The 12,832-nt window shown below is 35.6% G+C and overlaps 1 protein-coding gene across 1 annotated transcript in view; it reads right to left on the reverse strand.

The window, feature by feature from the left end:
• The window catches only part of LOC133534439 (putative peptidyl-prolyl cis-trans isomerase dodo), a 380,955-nt gene that overhangs the window by 217,878 nt on the left and 150,245 nt on the right, over positions 1–12,832 (reverse strand). The window lies entirely within an intron of this gene.

Raw genomic sequence — 12,832 nt, forward strand, 5'->3', positions numbered from 1 at the left:
TTTGTACCTATGCTCTAATTCATATATGTCCATTATCAATATATATATTTAAATATTATCCTTTTCGTCTTATAAACGAGATTATAGCTTTCTTTACCTACATATAAGATTTGAAGTGATTTTCTTATTTTTACTTATTTCTTAAAAAAAGTAATTTGCAACGGCCAGTTAACGATTTAAGCTCAGTCAGATCAAGGGTCTAAATTCATCGGTTTTTATATTACTAGAGTATTTAACTTTATTTAGATAAAATTGCCTTTCGGCCTGAAACTGGTCGTTATGAAAAATGTTTGATTTGATATTGATTTATTCATTTTCATTATCCACAGTTAATTTTCGTCGTAGGTTGATAAAGTGTACATCCTGTGTACTAGGCCCCTTTCTGTGCTACTCACAAACGATTTTACAATAAGCTGACATACTTAGTTCTAGACTCATAAGGTTCGTAATATCTCTCACAACTCATAACATATTTCACATAACATTATGTCGCTAGAATGCAATAACATCTTACAAGACTGAAAAGAAATAAAATACATATATATGTGATTTTAATCATAACCACTCGGATCGTAATTTGCTTCTATTTGGAACCTTCGATTAGAATTATTTACGTTTATTTGATCCCTTATAGATTAGGTAACGGAGAAAACAGTATTTTATTCAGGTAAAATAATTGGTAGAATCACCTTTTATGCATCTAAGCCGAATAATATAACTTTATATCTGTTTCTCTTAACTGTAAATATCTAAGATTACAGGTAACGTAAGGTACCTAGGTATAACAAGTAACTCATCAGTAGCAAGGCTAAGCTTAGACTTGTTGATGGGTTGTTAATTTGTCTTAAGGATTCGCCACACTGGATGCGTTCTGCGGGCTGCGATCAGGTCAAAAAAACTGGTTTACTGGCCATAACTTTTGTGTGAATTGGTTTAAAATTAAAATAACTGTCACGTTTTTAGAGACGTCAAAGACGAACGCCAATGTGTAGATTTCGTACATGTAAAATCCTTTAGAGCAATCGAGTAACGAAAAAAGGTTTTTTTTAGACAATGTTTAAAAAATATATAAAAGTGTTTATTTCTTTCAAAATCCGGTAGACCAGAATGGAGTTAAAGATTGAATAACCGATAGCCGTTTGTCTTATAAATGTGCACATGTAGGAGTAACGACTGAAAACTAGTCAAAAATCGATTAAAACGGCGGGCAGCCCCCTAAGATAGCCATGCTAACGGGAATCAAGTTCTATGGACGGCTCATATTAGGCAACAATATTATTTACTTACTTTAATTTACTTTTTATTTAAAAAAAAATTTAGTAATAGGTAGTACAGTCAGCATCAAAAGTAGCGGATGAAACAACGCGCCAAAAGTATTTGATATTCTGTATAACTTTTCAAAATGTAGATAATTTTCTAAAATTCGTTTTCAAAAATACAGTTTTACAGTCTTAGTTGTTCTATATTAAAGCCATCACTTTTTGTTAAGCTGTTACAGAATTATAGATACTTATGAAGCGTTATTTGATCCGCTACTTTTGATGCTGACTGTACTACTACTACTAACTTTTGGGTTATGAAACCGTCATAGATACTGCCGCAGATGTAACTGTATTTTCACATTGAAATAATTATATATTCGTAACATAATATGATAACACCAATTGAACTTAGACAAAATATTCAAGTTTAGGCTAATTCTGTGAGTCAACTAAGAAATTAAGTAAACTATAAGTTAGATGCGACGCGCGTTCCTGCATATTAAACACACAGTTTAAGATTAGACATTCTAGAGAGACCAGCTGATTTTAGTTTATGTAAATCATTGTTTTTTGTGTTCACATTAAATTTAATCTGTGGTTTGTCATTAATATATTGTAATATTTACGTTTAATGAAAAATAGTAATTTTCCACTAGAAATCAGTACCATAACAGCAGTAAAAAAATACATTTTTACCTCAGGAGCTCGAACAATACTTTTATACTTAAACACAGTGAGAAAAATTACATTTTGCTCAGTGAGTGAGACTAAATGACATCCTAGTGATCTTTAATGTGATTTCTACATGATGGGCCCAATACAAGTTCAAAATACTTGGATTCTATTCACTCTATCCCTTATTTCCCAGTCGTTAGCAAAAAGGAAGAGGCACGAAAACGTTTAAAAGTTTATTCAACCGTATACTGACGGCTTATATATGTCGCAGGGAAATGATGAAAACAGAGATTACTTTATTTCATAATACAGATATACAACTTACAGACGAACACTTTAAAAAGAACAAACACAAATCAAACTTACAACTAACTACAACTAACTATAAAACTAAACAAGCAATAAATACAATTAAAATATTAAAAATAAAAATAAAATAAACTAAATATAAAAAACTTCCCCAAAATCACCCGCCTCCGGAAAACTCCCCAAAATGCTAGCGACATTCCCCCTCTGAATAGCCAAACCTAGCCTCTGGGCAAAGAACGAGCCTGCCCTAGGGTCGCCCGAGACGCCTACCAGTCGAACCGACACTTCCTTAATAAATTTTTTTGTGTCGGTCGACCAAGGACCCAATGTTTCCATTGCAAGCGCCGCAAACTCGTATTCGTTCGTTAAGAATGCATACTTGCGGCGCTTGAGTGTCTGTGCCTGGTCCGCGGCCGTCCCAGGCTTTCGAGCAGATCCCTCAACGTGGGACGGGGCCAGCGTATCGACGCAGGTGGCGTCCCACGCTAAGGGGTGACCCAGGCTCCAACAAAAACAGAAAAGATTATTTTTATTGAGATTATTTTTTTTTGATTGTTTTTTTTTTTATTGAGATTAGAGATTTGTTCAAAACAGAGATTTGAACAAATCTCTAAGGGATATGATCAAATCACGCAGGATGTTAAAATGGTGAATCCATATCATCATTTCCCTAGAAAAAGTCAGTCATTTGACCAAATTACTGACTGTGTTTAGTGAAAAGACAAAATCGGCCAATAAACGCCGCTTTTTCATTTCACTAGACTTGTTTAGGGATTTGACAAAATCCCTAACCACGACAGTAAGTTGACAAAACGAACTCAAAAAGTCAAGTCAAAACAAGTTTAGTAAAATGATAAAGTCTCAACTGGAAGATGGTATGTATATGGTGATTTGATTAAATCTCTGAACTGGTTTAGTGAAATGGTAAAATAAAATGTCATAAGTAGGTATCAAAGTTGTTTATTAAACCAGCTATTTTAAGCGAATCCAAGAATAGGTGGTTGTAAACATAAATAATTATTATGAAGAGGTATCTTTAATACGAAAGTGGAGGACCCGTGTGAAATCGCCTTTTCATACAAACGTAGTCTTTATTTTCCTCTCTGGATATTCACATTAATAAAAATATTTTGGCACAGTTTGTTGTATATCAACCACAGCTATGACCTTACGTTTGATTTGTTTTGAATTTTTAATTATTATAAAAGTAAAAGCATTTAAAAATTTGTATGAAATCTGTTTTTCGTTCCTAATTTTTACAATTACCAAAAAATCTAAAAAAGCCATATAAAGCAATATTAGGGCTTAGCTATGGTTAATATAGAAGAAAAGAAGAAGAAAAAACGTTTATTGCAAAACCATCTACAAACAGCACCACATTAGAAAACAAAAAAAGTAAGAAAGAAGATCTAATACACTAAACAGTTATAACTACTTGTAACTTATACTAACATGCAATAGTTACAGTGATGATGCTGTAATAGAGGCTACAATTGGACACCACTCAGCATATGCTCTAACATATATATGCTACAGCGCTGGTCTTCCGTGGAGCCCAGGGCAAGAAGATAGCTCGGAACAGTAAAGGCAGTGTCAGACAGTGATTTAGCAAGTATTAATATTTAACACAAGTTAGAAACTAATGCACGGAAAAATTTCAAAGCGGAAGTGAGTGGGTTGGGAATATCTAAAAATATATAAAAATATAAACAGGTAAAGTCAGACATGTATTTAGTTTAATATATAGTAGAGCAGATATACATAAAAAGGCAACTCGTTAAAAATAGATAAATACTTCAATTTATAACATAAAATAATCATAATCTAACTAGGGTGCATGGAACGCGAAGAACACGGCAGTTGGAAGCTGAAAAGATATTGTTTAAATTTAAGTTTGAAAGTGAGTAATGTTTTAGAGTTACGTATTGGAGGGGGTATGTTGTTCCAGCATTTCGTAGCAGAGTAGCGAAAACTGCCACGAAATGCTGCTGAACTGCCGTGTCTCGGACAGAGAAGTCGAATGCCATCTCTCATTGGACGGGAGGAGAACGACAACTTGTTAAAAAGGTATTGGGGTTGTTGAAAATTTACCACACCGAAAAGTAAGGTCGCAAAGTGCAATGATCGACGTGCTTCCATTTTCAACATCTTACCACTGTTAAGATAAGGGGTGACATGAGCACGTGGAGGGATGGGAAAACAGAAACGGGCACAAGCATTCTGGATGCGTTGTAGGAGCGCCTTTGAACGAGCCAGCAAGCAACCGTTAATCACAGTATCGACATAGTTGAGTTTGGATAATATTAAGGTGTCGCATAATTTTATTCTAAGGTCGACACTGAGATATTGACGAACCTGGTATAGTACTCTCAATCTATAGTAGCAGTTTTTAGCGACATCGAGTACATGTTGTTCAAAACGCAAGCGCTCGTCTAGGATTAGGCCAAGGTTACGGGCCGCCGAGACTCGTTCGAGGCGATCCCTTCCGAGCACAACATTGATATCAAAGCTTGCGAGTTTGTCGACTTGGCCTTTAGTGCCGAGCACTAGAAACTTTGACTTGTTGGGGTTAAGGACTAAGTCACATTGTTCAGACCAAACATCGATACGATCAAGATCCTGATTCAATAGCTCCAAGGCAGTTTGTATCTCCCGAGGGTGGAATGTTTTGTAAATTTGTAGGTCATCTGCATACATGTGATAGTGACAGTTCTTTATGCAACTCGTAATGTCAGCCACGTACAAAATAAATAAAACGGGACCCAGAATCGAACCCTGAGGGACTCCGCAAGTTACAGATGTATTTAAAGAGTAATCTGTCAGTCCAGAATAATTACGAAGCCCAACTTTCTGGGAACGGCCTGAGAGATAGCTATCAAACCATTTTATGGTGCCGACGTCGAAACCATAGTAAGCAAGTTTAGACAACAATAGCGATATATTAATAGTGTCGAAAGCGCGGGAAAAGTCCAGGAGGACTAGGATAGATACCTCTCCTTTATCCTGCGCTGTTAATATGTCACCGATCACGTCCAAGAGTGCAGTGGCTGTGCTGCGCGCTTTTCGAAACCCGGACTGCTTATTTGGTAATATGTTATTTGTTTCTAAGAAGTCTGTTAATTGCCGACATACTACTTTCTCTAGAATTTTCGACACGAAACACAGGATGCTAATAGGCCTGAGGTCTTTTAAGTCAGTAGGTTCAGGTGTTTTGGGTATAGGTCTAACTATCGCTGATTTCCAGTCATCAGGGAAAATACCAGTGCAGATGGATTGGTTGATAATGCTTGTGATGATGTGTAAAGTTCTAGGCAAGGTAAGTTCAACCATATCTAACGTGATGTTGTCAGTGCCTACTGCGTTGCTTGAAAAGTACCTTCATCTACTGGTTTTAACATGAACTTCGCGGAACCAAATCTATGAAACTCATAATACATTAAACTGGTTAACGTGACACCTCTCCTTGTAGGTAAATTAAGAAAGTGACTGTTAATCTGATCTGGATTATTAAAATTAGGAGGCAAATCATTAGGTTTTTTAAAATCGACTACGTAATTTTTTATATTTTGCCACAGAACTCTGGGTTTTTTTTGATTATTTGTAATATATGTCTGATAAAAGGCTGACTGTTCGGTAAAAATTGCTGTATTGACTATGTTTTTTAAATCCTTATAGTATTGTTTATGTGAGTCAAGCCCCGTTCGGCGAAACCTTGCGTGCGCTACATCACGCAGCCGCATCATCTCCCTGACTGTGTGAGTGATCCAAGGATGAAGTCGTTTAAAACTTAGTTTTTCAGATGTTAAATAACACCACTTCACGTAGCAACAATACGTTCTTTAGTTATGACCACGACTACACACAATCTTCACTTTTTACAACGGGTTTTTAATTAAATCGCGGAGCGACTAAAAATGACGCCCGCACAGTAGCTGTTCCAATCTACCCTTCATCTTATACAGCAAATTACTTAAAAATATTTTCCATAATGTCAATATCCAGATAGGAAAATGGGGACTACGTTTGTATGGAGAAGCGGCCGTCCCCTTTCGTCTTAATTATACCATACTTCCTTACTACAATAGACTATGGTAAAGTTTCAGTGTACAACCACGTATTCTTGGATTCGATTAAAATAGCTGGTTTAATAAACAACTTCGATACCTACTTTTGACATTTTATTTTACCATTTCACTTAATCTAGTCAGAGATTTGATCAAAGTGCTTGACTGTAGAGTAAAATGTTGTATTCGGTACTTGCTTTCGTCATTTCACTAAATTAGTTCAGAGATTTAATCAAATCACCATATAAATACCATCTTCCAGTTGAGACTTTATCATTTCAGTAAACTTGTTTAGCGAAATGATAAAACTAGTTGACTTTTTGAGTTCGTTTTGCCAACTTACTGTCGTGGTTAGAGATTTTGTCAATTTTCTAAACAAATCTAGTGAAATGAAAAAGCGTGTCGCGTTTATTGGCCGATTTTGTCTTTTCACTAAACAGAGTCAGTGATTTGGTCAAATTACTGAATTTTTCTAGGGAAATGATGATATTCGCCATTTTAACATCCTGCGTGATTTGATCATATCCCTTAGAGATTTGTTCAAATCTCTGTTTTCATCATTTCCCTGCGACATATAAACCCCAGAAAAAAGTCAGAATGCATAGTTCAAAAACGATTAAGAGTATTAATGAATATTCGTAATAATTAGTCAATAAAACATAATTTAGCACTTTCAGGTTTAAAATCTTTATTCTTACAAGAAGATATCGAAAACTTCGTAGTGAAGTATTTTTTTTGATAAACATACATTTTTTACGTATTTTAGTGTAAAATAAAAGTAATATAACTTAAAAAAGATTATCGCGCGGAATAAATAATTCCACTTTTAACGATCTCTCTCTACTGGTCAAATAATAGTATCAGCAATTCCGAAAGCATCCTATAATATATTTTTTTCAAAAAAGTTTACGATTGATCGGTCTAAATGATGTCATTTTATAGTAATATCTTTATTATGTCACCGAAATGTAATATGTTTTTATTTGTGTTTTGTAGCGATAATGATATTTTCAGAATTCCCACTTTAAAAAACATGATTGAAAAAGTGATGAAGACGGTTGTTTGGATTGTATTTTTCATTCTAATATGTTCTAACTGCTGTGGTAAAAAGTCGTGTCTATGTACTACACGAGATCAAAGTTATTTATATCTCGTGCGTTTTTGAGTCCCTTACTAGGCTTAAGACTCTAAATTAATTATAGAATATCTCGCTTGCATGGGACTTAAAATAAGTACTCGAAGAAATGTCAAACTTTGCTCTCTTGTTGTACAAATAACTATTTCGTTATACTTTTAATTAAGCGTGCACTACAGTCACGCTTTTTCTACACAGTTGACTAGTCGTCGAGCGATCGGTTTCAAACGCGACAAAACTGCGTTGTTATTACAAAGTTTTTATGGCCACATTTGATTTCATTCTGCGTACCTGATAAACACCTTCAAGTGTTGTTGTTACATAACTTATAATATATTACTTATTTAAAACTGTATTGCAATTATCATCAAAAAGATTACAATACCAGAGAAACAAATACGGAAAAACAATGGTTTTAGGGCCTAGGAGCGATTTTTCCCGGTTTCCACTTAGTCAAAATATGAACCACCTACCATTATAACGGATTGAAGCAAAAAAAGCATACCCACTCTACGTGTAACGATTGGTACCTAGGCTACGCCTACATGTTAAGATCGTTGCGTCATTCCTATACCTGCAGAAAAAAAGACTGGAACCTTGACCAAGTCATTCAGACGTAAATAGTTTTAGGCTGTATCAAATAGTAGTTGAATAGCCGTAAAGATCAAGAAGCGGCTTATTCTACGTACTATTCACATTTTAAAATGTATTACGAACACGTGGCCCAACCTGTCAGCTTCCAACGTCATGCGCTTAATTGATAAACACCCAAGTTAATGGTTAGCTTATCAGTTAACAGTTTATTATATTATCTGTGATGGTTTTATCTGGACACTCCCTTCCGACGCGTGGGGAAATGTTGTGCGTAACTTGTAAGTAGGTATTAAATTAACAGCCCTACGCCAAAGTAACCGCAAAAAGTAAAGTAAGGCAAAGTAACCGAGTACGTCTTTCAAGCCGGAGGTCGTGAGTTCATTCTCACGAAAGACTCGCTCGCACCGAAGTTTTTTCGGAAATGATGTACAAAATCTAATTTAATATATTATGATAAATAAAATGATGTAAATATATTTTAACTCTTCCGTGAAGCGAAATATTGACGGTAAACCTTACAAATTCCAACAAAACTCAGTTTCTTTGGGGTAGAAGTAGTGCGGCTCCTTAGCTTCAACTATGGTCCTATCCGGCAGAAGGCGCGAAACTTGGCATACATATAGCTTTTAGGTTTATACGAATAAATAGAAGTAGAAACACGCCGAGAAGTTGTTGTTTTCCTCCCTCCCCTCACTTTTATATCCTCACTTTTAGTTTTTATAAATTTTCATGAAAATTGTGAAAGCTACAATAAAAATGTCTAGGAGAAGTATATCCTCCATAATATTCTCTTCAGCATTGTCTATCGAAAAGTATTTGTTAAGACTTATATGGAGTTTTCAAATTTTTCTTAATTTATCTTTATAATATCATATTTGCGTCCGACGACTAGTGGGGCAAGTAAGCGCAGTGAGTAACGTGCACTTTTGTCTCAGGCGATACCGCTTGGCACGATTGTTCCTTAAGTCAAACAAAACTGATTAAGCCCGGTAGCCACGAGATGGTGCGTGTCTACCCCCTAAAAAGAGGGGAGGTTCCCCAAGTCCAGACTATGCTAAATTTCTTCCTTGTCTTAGCAACGAACTGACTTTCTGTTCAAACTAGCTCGGGATGGGATTTAGGTTTAGTGACATGTATAGTGTATGTATACATTGTATGGTTTTAAGTACAGAAAGAAAAATACCGCTTGCTCAAATATGATTGTGCTGAAACTTGTCATAAGTACCTAATCATTAGATTCATAAGTATCTTTATCGTCGACTGAGAATACGTTTGTGCTATATCAATTTTTAAGCAAAATCGTTTTAAAAATATGTTATAATTGACACAAATCGGTTTAAAAAAAAACTATTTTTTTGTGTCATATCCGCATTTGCTATAACACACATTTAACATTTACTCATCAAAAATGGATATGACAATAATAAAAATGCTTTTCATGATTACCACTATATTCAAAATATTTGCATAAATGCTATAATTAGTAAACATATGTGTCTAAATGATAAATATGAGTAAGTTGAATAATTTCCTAAATGTAAAACATATCGAAAATATTCCTTTTCTTGCTTCTTTTCGCTCTCCTGCAAACCAATGAATGTAATGGCGTATGGCACTAACGTATTCTCACCCGACCTTATAAAGTTTGGTCCTACTAGTTAGTTATTCAAAGAATATGTTTAAAAAGTGTCTCTATAAGTAAACAGCTTCTTGTCTTAAGTTATTTTTAAACACAAGCCATACCGGCTTGAAGTTTTCCAGACCAAGCAACTTAAGGACCAATGGACTCGCATTTATTTGTCTGGCGGGCTCTCCGTTTCTCTTCGTTAGGGTTCGACCTGTTGCAGGTGACACCGGTATAATTATATATTATGTTACGGAGACTATTCTCTGAGGATTTACTTACCTTTGAGGCAAATTCGAACTCACAAGACATCAAAATGATATCATATCTACATGATGTTAGTAGCATGGGCTGCGTTTCGCTATACATGTACGAACAATTACGAGCGAAATGCATGCGCGACTGATGTCATTTAGATATCATTTTGATTTCACAATGCAAGTTAGGATTGGCTTCTTTGACAGAGACGATAGGATAATGTTTCTTTAACCGCCGATTACAATTTAAAATATGATTTTAATTTTTAAGACCTTTTTAGCCAATTTTAATTAAATAGTGTAACCCTAAAGAAATAACAAATCGTATTACTGTCAATTACCAATATCGTCAGCTATAAGGTCGTTAAAATCCTGAAATATTTACGGCAATTATAGTACTATCTACCAAGTTTTAATACTTTTAAGTACGAATTTATACAATTATTTACACCATAAGTTCAGACAAATAGCTTGTAAATAGCTTGTAACTTTAAATAGCGTGTCATATGCCATGTAAATAGTTGTAAAAAAATTGTGACAAGAAAAAATCAAATATAATTTAAAATATCAACTTTATGATTTAAAGTTCAGACTAGGGGTCTCCAAACCCCGGCCCGCGGGCCAAATTCGGCCCGAGAGGCGTTCCAATCCGGCCCGCGGACACCCAACGCGACGCCCGCGGGAGGTTGCTAAACGGATCCCAGGCTTCAGGCGTTCAGCGTTCATTGAGAGTGGGACTGTTCCTAACAGCAGTAACTAGACCCCTCGGCGCAAAACCCGATGATGGCCCGCGCGCAATTTTCTGAGGTGCAATATAGAGGTAAAAAAGTTTGGAGCCCCCTGGTTTAGACAAATAATTATTATAACGCTTGTAGCTGACATTCAGCGCGAAGGTGTAAACTTATCTGCTACGCCGTAGCGCGTACCAAGTATCGGCCGTATCCGAACAATGCTTCTAAGATGTCACAGCGATAAGATACGTTTTTGGTTGAAGAGATGTCACTTTTGGTACTGACGAGCCGGTATAGTATCGTGATGATATCTTAGAAGTATTGTTCGAGTACGGCCGTATGTCCCTACTTAATTTTCAAGCAAAAAATGAATTATGCTAATCGTAAAAATCGTATTGATATCAATAGACAGACAGCGCACGAAATAAGAGCGAGCGAGATGCCTAATGACATGAGATGAGCATGATGATAGGGTCTTGTCAAAACAAGATCGATGTCTCAACAAATTGGTAAACCAGAATCGGCCTAAACATTTATCTTATAAATCTGTTGCGGTTTTGACGATGATATGATACGATTGCTGACACTTATTGGTGCGCACGAGATCTACTGCGTGTTGAGTCAAAGTAGGTACAATAAGAAAAATTGAGATCTTAAACTTAAAATCAACCTACAGAATATGTTTGTTGCGCACTGAAAAGTTACTTAATCTTAATAATACAAAATTGTAGTGTATAGTTTAACATTTTACCCAGAGCAAACGCCCAAAAATCATACGGAAGTAAACTACATTGGCAAGGGCAGACTCCAACTAAAACCCTAAAATATTATAATGAGCTCGATACAAAAAACACGAAAATATGTTTCATTTTCTTTTTTTTTTCAATTGTGTACCGCTACTACATACCATAGCAGTAAGTATACTTTTAGTATAGAATAGCTTATAATATATATAGCCAAGGGATCTGACGATCAAAATGTTGATCAGAAGTGTATTTTCAGAGTAATTGTGATAAATGGTAAAAAACCCCGATGACCATATCTTCTGTTTCCTTCTAATTTCCTGGCTTTACGTCTCGTAACGTTCTTCGACTCACTGAAAATCTATACCTAAATATTCCGCGAAATCGATACGTATGATAGACACTCCTAGCCCATTATCATCGAGTGAAACGCAGCATTGATGGCGCCTTGCTGCGATGATTGCCTCTTGTCACCGAAATGAGTGCGAAAACACCGATGACTTGATTAAATAAATAGTAATTATATTCAGCCATCTGCCGTGTTTAGTTCGAGTATCTGCAGTAGGCAGTCTGAAAGGTTGATTCGGAAGTTACGCTCTTATTATAAAAGACTGAACAAAAGAAGAGAGAGATTTTGACGACCGGTTTACCTAGTGGGTAAACCCTGCCTATGAAGCCGATGGTCCCGGGTTCGAATCCCGGTAAGGACATTTATTTGTGTGATAAACACAGATATTTGTTGCTGAGTCATGCGTGTTTTCTATGTATACAGGGTGATTCAGGAGACGTGAGCAGGATCAAGCTTGAGCATTCAGTAAGTTATAAGCAACTGTTTCGTACCAGTATTTGTGAGATTAACGTTATTTTATTTTTTACTGTTCAAAAAAAAATGTTATAATTTATTTACGACATGTATGGTCACCCTATTTGTTTTATCCATAACAAGTGACAAATTGAATGTCATCGGAGTCTGGTTACTTTTGAAAAATCGTATCTCACCCAAGTGTGACATTTTGTTTTCTTCATAATCAAACTGCTGTCGTAACGGTTAAAGAGGTTTTATCTTTCTTAATTAAGTGTTGTAGGGTGTCCATGATTGTAGATTATTAAATTTGTCCTTCCCAAAAAGTTAAATAACAGAAATAAAGCGAGATTGTTTTACTTAAATATGATGATGAACGGTTCATTAACATTTACTGATTGTGTAGGCTTAGTCCTGCTCACGTCTCATGAATCACCCTGTATAAGTATGTATTTATCTATATAAATACACACGTATATATGTATGTATTTCGTCGCCTAAGACTCATAGCTTTGCATGTGTGTAAGATTGTCCGAAAAAAACATGAGATTTGACATGACAATTCAGATCTATACTTGGTAATCTATGCCCGGTATTAGTTTTCGGTGCTAGAAATTGTAATAAAAAGAAATTTGA

The sequence above is a fragment of the Cydia pomonella genome, chromosome 2, assembly GCF_033807575.1.
Source record: "Cydia pomonella isolate Wapato2018A chromosome 2, ilCydPomo1, whole genome shotgun sequence".
Taxonomy (NCBI): Eukaryota; Metazoa; Arthropoda; class Insecta; order Lepidoptera; family Tortricidae; genus Cydia; species Cydia pomonella.